We start from the raw sequence: 20,194 nt of genomic DNA on the forward strand, positions 1-20,194 counted from the left end.
TCTAATTTCTGGATCAGAGAGTGCCACCTTCTAGAATGTGTTCATATATAAACCCGAAGTAGGAATATTCATGAACATTTTCCATGGTCTTGGAAGGCAGTGGGTTGACTTGGGCTCCCTTCAGTCTCAGTGTTTGTAGGGAGCACATTTTGTGTGGAAGCAGGATTTTTAGACTTGCAGTTCTGAAGACAAGAGTGGCTGAGGCCCCATCATTACTGCTTCCTTGCCCTTTGCTCTGTTGTTCCAGGAGTCTCCTCTTTCCCAAGAAAAGAGTGCAGAAGAAGGTGAAGTGGCAGCTCTGCACCTCACAGCCAGATCCCAGGTGAGCGTGGGCACTAATGATTGTGGAAATCCCACCTTACTTCTCAAAGTACAGGTGCATTCCTTTGTGATACGGAGTTTCTTTGTCCACTAGAGCCACTCTATAGAGAGCTGAGTTCTAGGCGATTACAAAGGGCTCAGTAGAAAATGTCTCCTACTAGGTACCTTTCTCTGAAGGGAGGAGAGAACCTCCACTTTGACTATGACCTTGTCTAAACAAGATAAGAGTCGGAGAACTCAAAAGGCTTCCATAGCCTTGGAAACTCGTGACTGGAGCATAGGGAGATTACTGATGCCATAAACAGGAGTGTCGATTTGTAAAGTTAACAACAGGAGTCACTGTGCACTTACTCCTCATGTAGGATCTCTGTCCTTCATGTGCTGTACATTGAGATTTGATGCTATAATGAGTACTCAAACAGTATATTTCACTTTGTATTTCTATGGGGGTGCAATCTTTACTTAATGTATACTAAACTGAACTTCTGTAAAAAAAAAAAATTATCAATTCCCAACTTGACTCTCACTGGGATTAAACATGACAATAGGTCTGATCTGATTTCATCATCATTTAAAAAATCATCTTTTTCACTTTATGTTTCTGTGTGGGAGCAAACTGTTGAAATCTTTACTTAATGTATGCTAAACTGATCTTCTGTATATAAAGAGAATCGAAAATGAATCTTGATGTGAATGGAAGGGGAGAGGGAGTGAGAAAGGGCAGGGTTGCGGGTGGGAGGGACGTTATAGGGGGGAAGCCATTGTAATCCATAAGCTGTAATTTGGAAATTTATATTCATTAAATAAAAGTTAAAAAAAATAACTTTAAAGAAAATGTCTCCTACTTACCCGTGGTTCCTTTCTTCTCCATCCATATTTATTTTTTGGCAGACAAATAAGCAGTATTTTCCTCTTTCTACCTGCTGTGCTAATTTCTGTTTGGTCATGTGGGAAACTATTTTGCAGATAATGTGGTACATGTCACTTAAAACTTGTTTTTCTATGGGGAAACAACACGCATATGCCTTTGAAGGAATTTAGGAAAGCACCTTAAATGCTGATGTGATTCTAAAAACAAGTGTCCAGATAGTTAAAAGGAAGGCCTATGAGAATCCAGCGGTCACAATTAGAATTCAGCCCTCCAAGATAAAGTATGCTGAGGTAGTGTGTCTGCAATTTTAAGTTGTTGCCCTTCCCCCCAAAGGGCCAGAATAGCTAATATTAAGAATTGTTGGGGCTAACATTATGACACAGTGGGTTAAGCTTCTGCTTCTGACGTGAGCATCATGTATTGGAGTGCTAGCTTGAGTCGCAGCTCCTCCACTTCCAGCCCAGCTTCCTGCTGATCGTGCTTGGGCTGCTGCCACCCACATGGGAGACCTGGATAGAATTCCTGGCTCAGCATTGACTGTTGTGGACATTTCAGGAGTTAACCAGTGAATGGAGGATCGATCACTCTCACTCTCACTCTCACTCTCACTCTCACTCTCTCTCCCCTCCACTCCCTCGTCCTCTCTCATTCTCCCTGTTGCTCTGCCTTTCAAATAAATATATATTTTTTAAATTGCTGAATTTAGGTGGTAGTCATACCATATGGGTGATCATTGTGTTTGTCTTTCAAGTTTATACATTTTGAAAAGTTTTATTTGAAGGAGCTGAGGAGAAAGGGAGCTGTCCATGTTGTGTGTGGAGTGCTACAACCCAAAGATTCCTTTGCCTTTCTCTTGGCCATTGTGATCCAGGGCATACACAGTAATTACTAGACACTGGCAGTGTGTATGCAAGTGAGTTTGCAGGTCCTTTATATACTTGCTGTCTTCCATTGGCTTCTCAGCCACCTTACATTACTCTTGAAGACTTTATTAGTCAGTTGGAGCTGATGAAAAAAACTGGCTTAAGCAAAGAGAGGTATTTATTGACTAAAATGTTATTGAAAAATTGAGGTCTGGCCAGATGTGGGGCCCAAGAAATAATGTTAAAACCTATTCTCTTCATTTCACAAAGCTTTCTTTTTCTCCATGGGTTTTGCTCTCAAGCACAATTTTCCTCCAGCACTGGCTACAAACAGGTTTAGGCTTACTTACATCTTCTCATGTTGAGGGCCAGAGAAAGGAGGCAGCTTCTTTCCTAGAAATTCTGGCAGAAGTGCTGAGATTAATTCTATCAAGTTAATTTTCCCATATCTGAACCAGTTACTGGTCAACTCTATGTGGAACTCTGTGTGGAATAGACTTACACATACCCTACAAACATATATCACCCAAGAGTCAGTGCTACCCATACTATACCGACTCAATGAAAGTGGCCAGGGATCAGGGCTAGAGGGAATGTCAGGGTTCAGGTAGTAGAGGGAGGGTGATTACTTCATCCATTCCAACCCTGTGATACTGGATTCAAGATTGTTGTAGCATCAGGATGGTTGGAAACTGTTAGAGAAATTAAAACACCTCTGGTTTTGCAGGTCTTTTTCTTGTTAGAATTTGACTAGGCTATTTTTTATCTTTTACTTGCAAAATTTTCTAGCCTATTTAACAAGAAAGAACAGCACAGACTAGAAATGTAAAGGTAATATTACTTTCTCACCTCTCCCTACTGATGTATATTTTCCCATATTTTTGTTTGAGCTTGCACTACTATAGGCATCTATTGTATTGTATTTCCTTCCATTTCCTTTCTAGTCTCCAGCTTTGGCAATAATATTTTGTTTGGGTGAACTATTATGTGAACAGGATAATGCTTTTTAGAAAACAAACAAAAAACCTTTTAATAAGGAAATTTACTCATTCACATTTAATATCTATGTTTTGAATTCTTCTTGCCAAGTGACTTTTAAGATTTGTTTATTTGAAAGGCAGAGTTACAGAGAGGCAGAAAGAGAGAGAGATCAATCTTCCATCTGCTGGTTCATTCCCCAGATGGCCCCAATGGCCAGAACTGAGCCAATCTGAAGCCAGGAGCCAGGAGATTCTTCTGGATCTCCCACATGGGTGTAGGGGCCCAAGGACTTGGGCCATCTTCTACTGCTTTCCCAGGCTATAGCAGAGAACAGGATTGGGAGTGGAGCAGCTGGGACTCGAACTGGCACCCATATGGGATGCCAGCACTTTACCAGCTATGACACAGTGCTGGCCCCACCAAGTGACTTTTATATTTCTGTTTCCTATGCTTTCTTTGTTTCTCCTTTGGTATTTTTGCTCCTTTTAAGCAGTGGTCTATGCAGAAAGTGAGGGATGACAAAGAGGCTGTCACATGTAACTGACCAAAAGTGTATTTTGTGTCCCAGACAACAGTGACATTCAAGGACATGGCCATGGACTTCACACCAGAAGAGTGGGAGAAGCTGGGCCCTACACAAAGGGCAGTGATGCTGGAGAACTACAGGAACCTGATCTCACTGTGTAAGAACAGACTCGCTCTCTGACTTGAAACCTACTCAGGAGGATGTCATCACTTTATAAAAGTAAAAACAGCTTAACAAAGTGTCCATTCTTTGAACGTTGAGAAAAATCTGTTTCTGCTTTATGTTCTTGGTAAAATGTGTGTGCTTCCTCTGAGTCTGGATTCAAGTGACAGAAACAAAATCCACATCTTGGTTCAAGGAATCGAATGTATCATTAGGATTTCTTTTGTCTATTTTCAGTCAGTTGGCTGGGCTTCACTCAGCTTTATTCTTACAACTCCCACATGGCAGAGATGGCCATTGGCAACCCCACAGCTATGGTATTCTTCCTGTTAGAGAGCTCAGCAAAAACAGAAAAATGCCTGCAAATAGGGTCACAAGCCCAGCACTGGAGCCAGAAAAGCCAAGGACTCTCTGGCCTCTTCTGGATCCTTTGCCTGTGTGTGTGTGTGTGTGTGTATGCAAACCTATATGCATATGTTTCCAAACCTCACATAGCAAATTCCATCAGAAACTCCTACTACTACCTGAAGAAGGAGGGAAGTGAGCCGGCGCCGTGGCTCAATAGGCTAATCCTCCACCTTGCGGCGCCGGCACACCGGGTTCTAGTCCCAGTTGGGGCGCCGGATTCTGTCCCGGTTGCCCCTCTTCCAGGCCAGCTCTCTGCTATGGCCAGGGAGTGCAGTGGAGGATGGCCCAGGTGCTTGGGCCCTGCACCCCATGGGAGACCAGGAAAAGCACCTGGATCCTGGCTCCTGCCATCGGATCAGCGCGGTGCGCCGGCTGCAGCGGCGGCCATTGGAGGGTGAACCAACGGCAAAGGAAGACCTTTCTCTCTCTGTCTCTCTCTCTCACTGTCCACTCTGCCTGTCAAAAATAAAAAAAAAAAAAAAAAAAAAAAAAAAAAAAAAAAAAGAAGGAGGGAAGTAAAAACCAGACAAAATTTCTAATTACTGGAGTCACAATTTTGTCCTGCTGCCATGAGGTCCCACTTTTTCCATTTTCTTTCCTAAGATAGGACTAATATGTAATATCTCTCTGGAATTTCCTGACACAATTAAAAGACATTCTCATCTTTTGACTGATGAACCATTCATCTGTACAAATCCATTTAGCTACTTATTACCAGTCCATTTACTGCAGATCTTTCTGTAATAACTTGTCTTCTTTGTAGCTCAAGGGGGTGGAAACTATGCTGTAGATCTTTATGCATACCACAAGTAGCTAAGACCCATTTCTTCTTTCTTTCCTTTTCTTTTTTTATGAATAGGGCTTCCCATTTCCAAACCTGAGAGCTACGATTTGGAGAATGGAAAAGAGCCATTGATGCTTGAGAGAAAAGTGCCCAGTAGCAGCTATCAAGGTGAGTCGGCTATCTTTAGACATGACAGTCCAGCAGGACAGTGAAGAATTGGCATTTTCACTGACCAAGGAAGAATATTAGGAGTGTAATGTGACTTTATTTTTTTAAATCTTTTAAATTCTAAATCATTTCAAATACATACAGAAGTCCAGAAAAGAAAGTAATATGTGTGTATCCATCACCAAGATTAAATACATGGTAATATTTTGCCTCATTTGCCTCTTTCTTCACAATATAAAATGCATAAAAGCATTATAACTGCATCTTAACTGTACAGTCCTAATTTTCACAAAGTAAACACATCCATGTACCCAGTGGCTAGATCAGGAAAACAACTCGGCAGCACCCCTACAGGCCCCTCTTTGTGTCTCCTCTCTTCTCCCAAGGGTAACCTGATCCTAACTGGATACACCATAGACTAATTTTGACTGCTCTTGAGCTTCACATAAATGAAACCATATTGTATATATTCCTGTGTCTGGCTTCCTTTGCAGAACATTAGCTTGTGCATATCATTGTATTTCCCTCATTCTCATTGTTGTACATGCTTCCATTATGTCAGTATACCGTTTATCCATTCTCCTGAAGGTAGGAATTTGAATAGTTTCCAGTTTGGGGCTAACGTTGCTGCTATTTATATTCTTTATATGTCTTGGTGAACACATACATGCAGTCCTATTGGATATATACAATTAGAATTATTAAGCGATGAGGTAGGTGTGTGTTCATTTTTAGTAGGTAACACCAAAGAGGTTTGCAACATCATCATTCTAGATACCCACCAGCACAATTTGTCAGTTCTATTTGTTCCACATGTTTATCAACACCTAACTGTCTATCTTCATTTGAGCCATTCTTATGAATGTGTGATATCTTTTACTTAAGAAATAAAAAATATTAGACTCAGTTAAAACCCTTTCATTCTCTTCCTCTACTAGAAATAACACTATATCTTGAAATTGATATGAATCACTTCCCTGTTTGCATCCATATGTATGTATACACACATATACAGTTATGTGTGTACATAAAACAATATATATATATTTTGTTATTTTTTCCTTCTGTTGTCTGTATTAAGCTATGTTTTAACACATAATAATCATATTTATTTTAACTGTTATGGAGTAAGTCGACTATATAAATAAACTCAGCAGTTTATTTTTTATTTCTGTACTATTAGTAGCAGAGTTGCAATGATCATCCATTTATTGGCTCCTTATATATTCATGTGGATAGTTGGTTTAGGGTGGGTAACAGGAAGAAGAATTACTGAGACTTAATGTGCCACAGATTTAGCTTTATTAGGGATGTAAAACTCCTACTGCCATGCTGGCCAACAGTTAATGTTTTCAGATTTGTTATTTTCATCAGTCTGACTGGTGTAAAATGCTATAACATATATATATTTACTTGAGAGGTACAGTTAAAGAAAATGAGAGGGAAAGAGAGAGAAAAGTCTTCCATCCACAAGTTCACTCCGTATTTGGCTACAAAGGGGCAGAGTTGCAGTGATCTGAAGCCAGGAGCCAGAAGTTTCTTCCGGGTCTCCCACGTGGGTGCAGGGGCCCAAGTACTTGAGCCATCTTCTGCTGTTTTCCCAGGCCATAGCAGAGAGCTGGATCAGAAGTGGAGCAGCCAGGACTTGAATCGGCACCCATATGGGATGCCAGCACTGCAGGCGGCAGTTTTTCTTTTCTTTTTATTTAGTAAATATAAATTTCCAAAGTACAGTTTATGGATTACATTGACTTTCCCCCCCATAATTTCCCTCCCACTCGCACCCCACCCATCTCCTGCTCCCATTCCATTCATATCAAGATTCATTTTTAATTCTCTTTATATACAGAAGATCAATTCATGATATATTAAGTAAAGATTTCATCAGTTTTCACCCACACAGAAACACAAAGTATAAAAATACTGTTTCAGTACTAGTTATAGCATTACTTCACATTGGACAACACATTAAGGACAGATCCCACATGAGAAGTAAGTACACAGTGACTCCTGTTGTTGACTTAACATTTTGACACTCTTGTTTATGGCGTCAGTAGTCTCCCTAGGCTCTAGTCATGAGTTGCCAAGGCTATGGAAGCCTTTTGGGTTCGACGACTTCGATCTTATTCCAACAGGGTCATAGTCAAAGTGGAAGTTCACTCCTCCCTTCAGAGAAAGGTACCTCCTTCTTTGATGGCCCTGTTCTTTCCACTGGGATCTCACTCGCAGAGATCTTTCATTTAGGTCTACTTTTTTTTTTTTTCCAGAGTGTCTTGGCTTTCCATGCCTAAAATACTCTCCACGGGTTCTTCAGCCAGATCCGCATGCCTTAAGGGCTGATTCTGAGGCCAGAGTGCTATTTAGGACATCTGCCATTCTATGAGTCTGCTGTGTATCCCGCTTCCCATGTTGGATTGTTCTCTCCCTTTTTGATTCTATCAGTTAGCATTAGCAGACACTAGTCTTGTTTGTGCGATCCCTTTGACTCTTAGACCTGTCAGTGTGATCAATTGTGAACTGAAATTGATCACTTGGACTAGTGAGATGGCATTGGTACATGCCACCTTGATGGGATTGAATTAGAATCCCCTGGCAATTTTCTAACTCCACCATTTGGGGCAAGTCTGATTGAGCATGTCCCAAATTGTACATCTCCTCTCTCTCTTATTCCCACTCTTATATTTAACAGGGATGACTTTTCAGTTAAAATTTAAACTCCTAAGAATAATTGTGTGTTAATTACAGAGTTCAACCAATAGTACTAGAATAAACAAATATTAAAATGGATAAAGTATTACATTGTACATCAACAGTCAGGACAAGAGCTGATCAAGTCACTGTTTCTCATAGTGTCTATTTCACTGCAACAGGTTTCCCCTTTGTTGTTCAGTTATTTGTCACCGATCAGGGAGAACATATGATATCTGTCCCTTTGGGACTGGCTTAATTCACTCAGCATAATATTTTCCAGATTCCTCCATCTTGTTGCAAATGACCGGGTTTCATTCTTTTTGACTGCTGTATAGTATTCTATAGAGTACATGTCCCATTTTGGTTCCAGGTCTTAGCTGTTGTGAATTGAGCTGCAATAAACATTAATGTGGAGACAGCTTTTTTGTTGGCCAATTTAATTTCCTTTGGGTAAATTCCAAGGAGTGGTATGGCTGGATTGTATGGTAGGGTTATATTCAGGTTTCTGAGGAATCTCCAGACTTACTTCCATAGTGGCTTAACCAGTTTGCATTCCCACCAACAGTGGGTTAGTGTCCCTTTTTCCCCACATCCTCTCCAGCATCTATTGTTGGTAGATTTCTGAATGTGAGCCATTCTAACCGGGGTGAGGTGAAACCTCATTGTGGTTTTGATTTGCATTTCCCTGATTACTAGTGATCTTGAACATTTTTTCATGTATCTGTTGGCCATTTGATTTCCTCTTTTGAAAAATGTCTATTGAGGTCCTTGGCCCATCTCTTAAGTGGGTTGTTTGTTTTGATGTTGTGGAGTTTCTTGATCTCTTTGTAGATTCTGGTTATCAACCCTTTATCTGTTGCATAGTTTGCAAATATTTTTTCCCATTCTGTCGGTTGTCTCTTCACTCTCCTGACTGTTTCTTTTGCAGTACAGAAACTTCTCAATTTGATGTAGTCCCAAATGTTAATTTTGGCTTTGACTGCTTGTGCTTCTGGGGTGTTTTCCAAGAAGTCTTTGCTGGTACCTATATTTTGCAGGGTTTTTCCAATGCTCTCTAATAATTTGATGGTGTCGGGTCATAGATTTAAGTCTTTAATCCATGTTGAGTGGATTTTTGTGTAAGGTGAAAGGTAGGGGTCTTGCTTCATGATTCTGCATGTGGAAATCCAATTTTCCCAGCACCATTTATTGAATAGACTATCCTTACTCCAGGGATTGGTTTTGGATCCTTGATCAAATATGAGTTGGCTGTAGATGTTTGGATTGATTTCTGGTGTTTCTATTCTGCTCCATTGGTCTATCCATCTGTTTCTGTACCAGTACCCTGCTCTTTTGATAACAACTTCCCTGTAGTATGTCCTGAAATCCGGTATTGTGCTGTCTCCAGCTTTGTTTTTGTTGTACAAGATTGCTTTAGCTATTCGATGTCTCCTGTGTCTCCATATGAATTGCAGCATCATTTTTTCTAGATCTGAGAAGAAAGTCTTCGGTATCTTGATTGGTATTGCATTGAATGTATAAATTGCTTTTGGGTGAATGGACGTTTTGATGATATTGATTCTTCCAATCCATGAGCATGAAAGATTTTTCCATTTTTTGGTACCCTCTTCTATTTCTTTCTTTAAGGTTTTGTAATTTTCATCGTAGAGATCTTTAACGTCCTTGGTTAAGCTTATTCCAAGGTATTTGTTTGTTTTTGTAGCTATTGTGAATGGGATTGATCTTAGAAGTTCTTCCTCAGCCATGGCATCGCCTGTGTATACAGAGGCTGTTGATTTTTGTGCAATGATTTTATATCCTGCTACTTTGCCAAACTCTTCTATGAGTTCCAATAGTCTCTTAGTAGAGTTCTTTGGATCCCCTAAATAAAGAATCATATCATCTCCAAAGAGGGATAGTTTGAGTTCTTCCTTCCCAATTTGTATCCCTTTAATTTCTTTTTCTTGCCTAATAGCTCCTAATAGAACCTCCAGAACTATATTGAATAGCAGTGGTGAGAGTGGGCATCCCTGTCTGGTACCAGATCTCAATGGAAATGCTTCCAGCATTTCCCCATGCAATAGGATGTTGGCCGTGGGTTTTTCATAAATTGCTTTTGATTGTATTGAGGAATGTTCCTTCCATACCCAGTTTGCTTAGAGTTTTCATGATGAAAGGGTGTTGTATTTTATCAAATGCTTTCTCAGCATCTATTGAGATAATCATATGGTTTTTCTTCTGCAGTCTGTTAATGTGGTGAATCACATTGATTGTTTTGCGCACATTGAACCATCCCTGATTTTTCCTTGAAATCCTTCATCCATTTGGAGTCACCTCTTACTCCTCTGGGAGCATCCTCTTAGCCTTCTTTTTAGAGCAGTTAGATGTTTGAATTGTTCAGACTTTGATTTTAATTTCCTCTCCTCTGTACAAATAGCTGTAAACTTGAGTGCTTAGATGGCTGTCATGTAATATTACTAAGTGAAGCGAGCTGGGTTGGTGCTGGAAGCTAGAATACATGCCTCAACTGAAAGTAAAAGCCTTCAGTCAACTCACTGTCACTCAAGGGCAGGCAGACTTTGATATAAAGTGCTAGATGGCAAACAGTGAATTTTGTGGCACATGTTGTCTTCACAACCATTCAACCCACCCTGATCATGTGAAAGCAGCTTCAACAATGAATAAAAATAAATGTGTATGACTATATTCCAATAAAGCTTTATTTAGAAAAGTAGGTAGCAGGTGACTGTTGCCAATTCCTGCCCTCACTGGTTGTTGACATAGAGTATCATTCTATGGTAACTTTCAAGACATGATCAAAATTTAGATTACTTTGTAAAATCTCCCTATTTTTAAATGTTGGCAACTAATTGTTTTTAATTTGCATAAACAGTATGGGCCAAACACAACATAGCAGTCAGACTTGGCCAACAGGTCATCTACCTGTAGCTTCTACCTTCCCCTTAGTCGTCTAATCATTCCCACAACCCACTATCATCTATCCAGATAAGTTCCAAATTGCTATTTCCATCCTAGGCCTCTCCTCAGAGCCTGTTCTGAACAGTATAACTATTTGATGCCTTTATTTGCTATGTCAAAGACATCTAAGTAAAACATGCTTAAAACTGAATGCCTGAGGCCGGCGCTGCGGCTCACTAGGCTAATCCTCCACCTTGCAGCACCGGCACACTGGGTTCTAGTCCTGGTTGGGGCACCAGATTCTGTCCCGGTTGTCCCTCTTCCAGGCCAGCTCTCTGCTGTGGCCCAGGAGTGCAGTGGAGGATGGCCCAAGTGCTTGGGCCCTTCACCCCATGGGAGACCAGGAGAAGCACCTGGCTCCTGCCATCGGATCAGCACAGTGCGCCAGTTGCAGCACGCCGGCCGCGGTGGCCTTTGGAGGGTGAACCAACGGCAAAGGAAGACCTTTCTTTCTGTCTCTCTCACTGTCCACTCTGCCTGTCAAAAAAAAAAAAAAAAAAAAAAAAACTGAATGCCTGAAATATGCCCAAATTCCCATGCAAACAGGATCCTTTTCCAGTAATTGTCTTACTGATACTCTCTGCCTTATGAAATTGTACATGCCAGAACTCTGTGAACAGTTTTTACATTTCCTCCTCTCCTTTATGCATGAACACATTTACTTAATTACATTTTAATGTAATTAGCAAATACTCATGCACTATTAACACCCATATGCCTGTTGTTTGCCCGAATGGTTATGATAAATCTCCCCAATTCTGCCTTTGCCCCATGCATTTCATTCTCTACATTGTACTGAGAGTGACGTTTTCAAAATCAAGTCAAATCAAGTTATCCCTTTGCTCCAAACACTTCAAGGATTCTCACATCCATTGGCTTACTGACCAAAATCCTTGAAGCTGACAAAATCTTGTAAAACTCTGGCTTTTACTCATTTTCACATTTTTACCTCCCCTGTTTTCCCTCCTTCTCCAGGCTGTGTCTTAGCAGTTCTTGAATGTTTTCGCATCCATAAACCTAGTGTAACTAAAAATTATTGAAGACTATAAAGAGCTTTTGTCCATACAGGTGATATCTACTAAAATTTACCACATTAGAAATTAAAACTAAGGTTCCAGTTTTGTGGCACAGTAGGTTAAGCATCCACCTTCAGTGCCTGCATCTCATATGGCCACTGGTTCTAGTCCCAGCTGCTCTACTTCTGATCCCACTCTCTGCTATGGCCTGGGAAAGCAGTGGAGGATGGCCCAACTGCTTGGGCCCCTGCACCCACGTGGGTTACCAGGAAGTAACTTCTAGCTCCTGGCTTCAGCCTGGCCCAGCTCCAGCCATTGCAGTCATTTGGGGAGTGAACCAGTGAATGGTGGATAACTTTCTCTGTCTCTCCCTCTCTCTGTCTGTAGTTATGCCTCTCAAGTAAATAAATAAATCAACAAAGGAGGAAATATTAAAAAAATTAAGACTGAGCAAAAATAAGCTATTAATTTTAAAATAATTGTAAACCCATTACCCTCTACTGCATTACAATTTTTACTACACTTGATCTTAGCCAAAAGGCTGAGAAGTGATAATGCATTACAATTTTTATGAAGAAAATTTTATGAACAAAAATATGTTACCTATAAGAGTGATGGGTTTTTGTAGTTTTCTTGCCTTTTTTAAAGATTTATTTTATTTATTTGGAAGGCAGAGTTACAGAGAAAGAGAGAAGTCTTACATGTGCTAGTTTACTTCCCAAATGTCCATAATGACCGGGGCTGGGCCAGGCCAAAGCCAGGAGCCTGGAGCTTCTTCCAGGTCTCCCATGTGAGTACAGAGGCCCAAGGACTTGGGACATTCTCTGCTGCTTTCACAGGCTCATTAGAAGGGAGCTGGATCAGAATTGGAGCAGCTGGGACTCAAATCAACACCCATACAGGATTTCTTTTTTTTCACATTTCTGTAAATATCTCCAAAATATGGCTTCATCAAAGATAATTATTCTCATAGTTGCTTCTGAATGTAGTTTTTTGTGATATGTTGGGGTTATTTTATGTTTTTTTAAAGATTTTTTTATTTGAAGGAGGAGAAGGGGAGGGAGATCTTCCATCTGTTGCTTTAACCGCACAGATGGTCACAATGGCTGTAGCTAGTCCAGGCTGAAACCAGAAGCCAGGAGTTCTATCTAGGTTTCCCACTTGGGTGTCAGGGGCCCAAGTACTTGAGCTATCCTCCACTGCTTTCCCAAGCACATTAGCTGGGAGCTGTATTGGAAGCCGAGCAACTGCAATCCTAACCAGCACTCAGATATGATATGCTGGCATCACAGGCCACATCCTAACCCATTGTGCCATGGTACCAGCACCTGTGATATGCTGTTGTTCTAGTTTAAGTGTATGAAGAAAATCCATTATTACCTAGATAGATAGTTGGAAAAGGGAGAAGTATTTTATATTTACAATCCTTGTCAGATATAATTATGACTGTTCTGCTATGAGACGCTCAAACTAAGCAGGAGGTGGTTAATTAAGGATTAGATCAAGGACAGCCATTTGGCCTTGTGGTTAAGACACCTGCATCCCATATCAGAGAGCCTGGATTTAGATTCTGGCTGTGCTCCTAATCCCAGCTTCCTGCTAGAGGGGATCCTGGGTGGCAGCAGGTGATGGTCCCTGCTGCCCCTGTAAAAGGCAGAGCTGGGATTCAGATTCATATGTTCTGATGGCAGAGCCCATCTTTGCACTGTGCTTTTCCTGGATGTCCCCCTCCCTGCAAGGCTTTCCTACATTTCCTTCCCTCCACCTGCAACACTCACATCAGTGCTTGTGTACCTATTTTTTTAAAGATTATTTATTTGAAAGACAGAGTTACAGAGAGGTAGAGGCAAGAGAGAGAGGTCTTCCATCCACTGCTTCACTCCCCAGATGGCCACAATGTCCAGAGTTTTACTAATCTGAAGCCGGGGGCCAGGAGCTTCTTCTGGGTCTCCCACATGGGTTCAGGGGCCCAAGGACTTGAGCCATCTTCTGCTTTCCCAGGCCACAGCAAGACCTGGATTGGAAGTGGAACAGCTGGGACTCGAACCAGCACCCATATGGGATGCTGGCACTGCAGGAGGCAGCTTTACCTGCTACACCACATCACCGGACCACTTGTGTACTTATTATTTCAAACGCTCATCCCAAACCCCAGCTCCAACTTCTTTGGTTCAGCTCAGTGATGTACTTCCTTCAGAGAAGTGTCTCCCTCATATTCCTCCTCTCGCTCTGTCTTCATAGCATCATATGCCTTTGATTTCTCAGTACCTCAGTACTTTTAACAAGTATAGTTTTGTATTTGTGAATGTTAGATTAAATTCTCTTCCATCATGTACATAGGAACTATATGTGGTTTTCCTCAGGGATTAACAGTGTATGTAGCACATGGTGTATATTCATTGGATATGAATACTATTGAATAAAATCAATGAATAGTAGATAAATGGGTGAATAGAATTTATTTGGGTGTAATAAAAGGAGAGATATAACTAAATCTAACTTAATATTGTTCAAATGTTTAATTGTCATGGCACCATTTGTTGGAAAGACAAATCTTGTTCACTAACTGAAATACCTCCTTCATATTATCTCTAATTCTTACATATACTTGAATTCACTTCTGAACTTGCTCTTGTATTTCACTAATATATTTATTCATTTGAACCACAGTTTATTTTGTCTTTATAAAAGTTTATTAGATACAAAAATTGCAGTATATTTATATTAAAGGTATTTAGAAAAGTTTAGCTCTCATTCCTGCCCTCTTGCTTATGTTCTGATATTTTCTCTGTAAGTAATCATTTTCATTAGTTTTTTACGCATCTTTTGGCTTTTGAAAATATAACCAAATACTGTATATACAGGGTACATCAAACATTGTGGAAAATAGAATTAAAATATGTTTATTTTGTTTTGTTTTGTTTTTAAAGATTTATTTATTTTACTTGAAAGTCAGAGTTACACAGAGAGAGGAGAGGCAGAGAGAGAAAGGTCTTCCATCTGCTGGTTCACTCCCCAATTGGCCGCAATGTCTGGAGCTGTGCCTATCCGAAGCCAGGAGCCAGGAGCTTCTTCCAGGTCTCCTATGCAGGTGCAGGGGACCAAGGACTTGGGCCATCTTCTACTGCTTTCCCAGGCCATAGCAGAGAGCTGGATTGGAAGTGGAGTAGCCAGTACTTGAACAGTGCTCATGTGGGATGCTGGAACTTCAGGCACTGGCTTTACCTGCTATGCCACAGTGCCAGCCCCAAAAGATGTTTATTTGGGTGTGGCAAGATTTAAAAACCCTGTTTGGTTTTTTTTCATGATATGCATTTTCTATGATCTTTTTGAAGATTTTTATTGCTACCCTTCTCTTTTTTCCTATACCAAAAGCAAACCATGCATGCTACTTTATACTCTTTTTTACTTAGATATTACTTTTGGAGACCGTAGAAGGTTTCTAATGAGGAGCATAGTAGAAAAGCATTGTTAGGAATATTAAACTGGCAGTGGGTTTTAAATTTGGAAGTGGTAAGATTGGAAGACTGAGAACTTAGAAGTCATAACTATATGCTGAGATAATTGCCTGGATATTTATTGCAGCAATGTGTGTTGTATAAAAAGTTACTTCTCCCATCTGACCTGATGCACTCATTGTCTGCTCATAAATGGATATATTGCTTCATATATAACCCATATTTTCCTATATTTCTAGATGTCTTTTCCCTCTCTCTCTCCTGGATGGAGTATACTCATTTTCTCTGCATATACTGAATATTTGTTTCCCTCCATTTGCTTCTCTTTACAAATCATCTAATGAGTCAGATCCACTTACTCCGTGAAGGCATGCCTTTCACTTTCATTAACTTTTACCTATTTAGAATTGCCTTTCTGTTGAGCACAGAAAATGAAGGGAATTTGCATTTCCAATGTCTTTCAGACATGGAGACAAGACCCAAGAGCAAGGACTCAACTTCAGTGCAAGATTTTTCCAAAGAAGATTCCTGCCAGGTTGCAATAATAGAGAGACTGACAAAGAATAATGGCTTGGAAATAGCTCTTGAATGTGACAATTGGTTAGAGAATCTTCAAGGAAGTCAGGAGAGACACTTGAGAGAAATGTTCACCAACATGAGTTCATTACCTGAAGAAACTGATCATGAACATGACGTTTACAGGGAGAACTACAATCAGATGTCTGTTCTTACCACTCAAGACAGAGTTCCCAAAGGATCCTGTTCCTTTCATACACTTGATAAAAGATTGAAACAGAAGTTAAGCTTAATGAAAAAGCAAACGTCTAAAGAGAAAAAGCCTTCTAAGTGCAATGATTGTGTTGAACTCTTGACTTACCATTCAGTACTTATTCAATGCCAGAGAGTCCACACTGGAGAGAAATCTTATACCTGCAATGAATGTGGGAAATCTTTTAGCCACAGAGCTAATTTAACAAAGCATCAGAGAACTCATACTGGAATTCTCTACCTTCACAGAAAGCTCATCCCTTCCAATTCATCAGAGAATTCACATTGAAGAAAAACCATATGAATGCTGTGAATGTGGGAAGGGTTTTAACTGAAGTACACATCTTGTACATCAGTTGATTCATACTGGAGTTAAGCCCTATGAGTGTAATTAATGTGATAAAGCATTCATTCATTTATCAGAACTTATTAAAATCAAAGAACTCATACTGGAGAGAAACCCTATAAATGTCAAGAATGTGGGAAAACCTTTAGACACTGCTCATCCCTTACTAAGCACCAGAGGGTTCATACTGGGGAAAAGCCATATGAATGTAGTGAATGTGGAAAAACTTTTAGTCAAAGCACACATCTTGTTCAGCATCAGAGAATTCATACTGAAGAGAAACCCTACGAGTGTAGTGAATGTGGGAAAACCTTTAGTCAGAGCTCAAATTTTGCTAAACATCAAAGAATTTGCATTGGAAGGAAACCCTACAAAAGTAGTGAGTGTGGAAAAGCCTTCATTCATTCATCAGCTCTTACTCAACACCAGAGAACTCATACTGGAGAGAAGCCCTTTTGTAGGCAGCCCATAAACAAGTCATAGACAAGTCAGTCTTGGCTTGTGGAATTCCTGGGATGAAAAAGTCCCATACTCCCATGTTGAAGGAGAATGATCAAACAAGAACACTCTGCTAAAATTGACTGTGTTATGACTGTGTTGCAGAAAGCCTGATAAGTTGCTTGCATGTGTTGTTAACTTCTGAGTTGCCTTGAGTTACAGCTGGTTATACATAAATATCTCTGAGACACTGGAATAAATGAGCCTTGATCAGACTTTTGTCTTGGCTCCATTCTCTGTGCCCTTGTCCCTCTTTTCATTCCCACTCCCTACTTCAGGTTCCGTTCAATTGGTGTGGCTGGCCCGCACACCCTTTAGATGTAATGAATGTGGGAAAAGCTTTAAGTATAGTTCATCCATCAAATAATTCACATTGAAAAACTACCCTGAAAAATCCCTGAATGTAAAATAATGTAAGTTGGGTTTATAACTGTGTTAAGTACCTAAGTGTTTAGATGTAAAGCCATTGTATGCACTTGAAGACTAATTTTATATAAGCATCTAATTTCACTCACATAATACATAGTTTTGAGCGACAGACAGGATAGTCCTTATGTCCATTGATTTGCTTATTAAAACTTCTGTCCAGAGATCTCAAAATTTTAATATTCAACCTCTCAAATACCCATCCAAGGAAACAGCAGATTGTATGTCCCTAAAATATTTACTATCTGGCTCTACAGAAAATGTTAGCTCCTATGCTAGAGCATCTGTCAAGAAGTGAGGTAGAGACAGAAAAAACAGAGAAATTGGAGAAGTTGTAGTGATGGTGAAGTAATCCTTCACTAGGGACTAAAGCCATTGATGTTACCTCCATGTACCAAACTGGTAAGCAGAGCAATGCAGATGAACACTGAGTTGTTACTACTCCATAACAGTAGCCCTGTCACTCTAGTTTATTGTTAAGATTACAGAACCATGTGAGTTTGTGTGAAAGGAAAATAAAAGAGATGGGAAATGCATCAAAATGTTCCTAACTTAGGATGTTACCTTGTGTTGTGGAGAGAATTGAAGCTGTGAAAATGTTTTAAATATACCATATGGTTCAGTGAAAAGAAATTCATTTGGGGGCCACATTTAAACTAACAAAATATGCATGCCCACCATGGGTGTTTGAAAGTTGAGCTTAACTGACTTACCTCAAACAGTAGAGTTAGAAACATACCAGGGGATTCCAATTCAATGTCATCAAGGTGGCATGTACCAATGCCATCTCACTAGTCCCAGTGATCAATTTCTGTTCACAATTGATCATAATGATAGGACTAAGAACCAAAGGGATCACATAAACAAGACTAGTGTCTGCAAATACTAGCTGATAGAATCAAAAAGGGAGAGAATGATCCAACATGGGAAGTGAGCTACACAGCAGACCCATAGAATGGCAGATGTCCTAAACAGCACTCTGGCCTCAGAATCAGCCCTTAAGGTATGCGGATCTGGCTGAAAAGCCCATGAGAATATTTCAGGCATGGAAAGCCAAGACACTCTGGGGAACAAAAAGAAAACCTAAATGAAAGATCTCCACGAGTGAGATCCCAGTGGAAAGAACGGGTCATCAAAGAAGGAGGTACCTTTCTCTGAAGGGAGCAGAGAACTTCCACTTTGACCATGGCCTTGTCTAAATATGATCAGAGTCAGTGAACTCAGGGGGCTTCCATAGCCTTGGCAGCTCTTGACACGAGCCTAGGGTGATTACTGATGCCATAAACAAGAGTGTCAATTTGTTAAGTCAACAACAGGAGTCACTGTGCACTTACTCCTCATGTAGGATCTCTGTCCTTAGTGTGCTGTACATTGAGATTTAATGCTATAACTAGTACTCAAACAGTATTTTTCAGTTTATGTTTCTGTGTGGGAGCAAACTGTTGAAATCTTTACTTAATGTATGCCAAACTGATCTTCTGTATATAAAGAGAATCGAAAATGAATCTTGATGTGAATGGAAGGGGAGAGGGAGTGGGAAAGGGGGGGGTTGCAGGTGGGAGGGACGTTATGGGTGGGAAGCCAATGTAATCCATAAGCTGTACTTTGGAAATTTATATTCATTAAATAAAAGTTAAAAAAAAAGAAAGTTGAGCTTAAAATCCACCAAGCTCAGTTAGCAATTGTGTGACCTTAGGAGGCAACTTATTCTGAGTCTCAGTTTCATTATTCATAAAATGGAAATAAATCATCCCTTTCTCATAAGGTTGTCATGAGGATTAAATAAGACAGTGCATCTAAAGGATCTGGCACAAAAGCATGAGGAGCCCCCCTTCCACTTATGTGAGCAAGTACTCCCAATTCCCCCTTCACTGTCTACATTTATTCCTAAATGAAGCAGTTAAGCATCAGAGTGTGGTGTGTGTGTATGTGTGTTTGTGTACATATGTGTACACTTGCATACAAGAGTGCCTCAGAAAGTCAGTGGAATTAAAAGTATGTGTATTTTGGTGCTAGAGTTTTTTTCAAAACCCATGTATAATTTCATAATTCAGATTTCCCAAGAGCTTTTTGAAGCCTGTGTGTATGTGTATGTGTATGTGTGTGTGTGTGTGTGTGTAAAATGATGTGGCTAAGAATCAGCCCGTGGAAGTTGAGAATCATTGTATTCTCCATACTTTTTTTTTTTTTTACCTATTAAGAACCATGACCGCCCTGCTCCCTGGCCTGTCACAGAGTTGAAAAGATTTACTTCTTCCTGCTCTTACTTCTTTTCTGGTGCTGCACAGCCTGTTTGAGATCTCCTGGAACATGCTTTTTTCCTTATGGGTCTGACTTAAACAGGAGCTATTTGCTGGCTCCAGAAACAAGTTTGCAATTTAACGTGAAGGGACTTAACTCCACTGTTAATTTTACTTGGAAATATGGCTCTTTGTGTTTCAGTGTTTGTCCTCATTACACCCAATGTTCAACTTGACTGTGTGTTTGTACTCCAGCGTAAATGTTCAAAGCTTTAATGTTGTGTGTTTCAAATGTTTTTGGTTACCTATAAACAATTTGTTCTTACTATCCCATTGTCAATATATACAAACAAAATCTTATTTTTTAACTTTTATTTAATGAATATAAATTTCCAAAGTACAGCTTATGGATTACAATGGCTTCCCCCCCATATCATCTCTCCCACCGCATCCTTCCCCTTTCCCACTCCCTCTCCCCTTCCATTCACATGAGGATTCATTTTCAAGTCTCTTTATATATAGAAGATCAGTTTAGCATACATTAAGTAAAGATTTCAACAGTTTGCTGCCACACAGAAACATAAAGTGAAAAATAATAGATGATTTTTTAAATGATGATGAAATCAGATCAGACCTGTTGTCATGTTTAATCCCAGTGAGAGTCAAGTTGGGAGTTGATAATTTCTTCTTCTTCTTCTTCTTTTTTTTT

At 40.0% G+C, this 20,194-nt stretch overlaps 2 pseudogenes across 1 annotated transcript; one reads left to right on the forward strand and one right to left on the reverse strand.

The window, feature by feature from the left end:
* Window positions 1-250: 250 nt before the first annotated feature.
* LOC149124965 (uncharacterized) lies at window positions 251-17,884 on the forward strand (annotated as a pseudogene). The gene is made up of 4 exons (XR_016212535.1): window positions 251-322; window positions 3,605-3,719; window positions 4,992-5,084; window positions 15,672-17,884. The product of XR_016212535.1 is annotated as an uncharacterized LOC149124965 (transcript).
* On the reverse strand, window positions 12,206-12,302 carry LOC149124966 (U2 spliceosomal RNA; annotated as a pseudogene).
* Window positions 17,885-20,194: the final 2,310 nt, after the last annotated feature.

This window comes from Oryctolagus cuniculus, chromosome 8 (assembly GCF_051225735.1).
Source record: "Oryctolagus cuniculus isolate XC-2025 breed Fujian yellow rabbit chromosome 8, ASM5122573v1, whole genome shotgun sequence".
Classification (NCBI taxonomy): Eukaryota; Metazoa; Chordata; class Mammalia; order Lagomorpha; family Leporidae; genus Oryctolagus; species Oryctolagus cuniculus.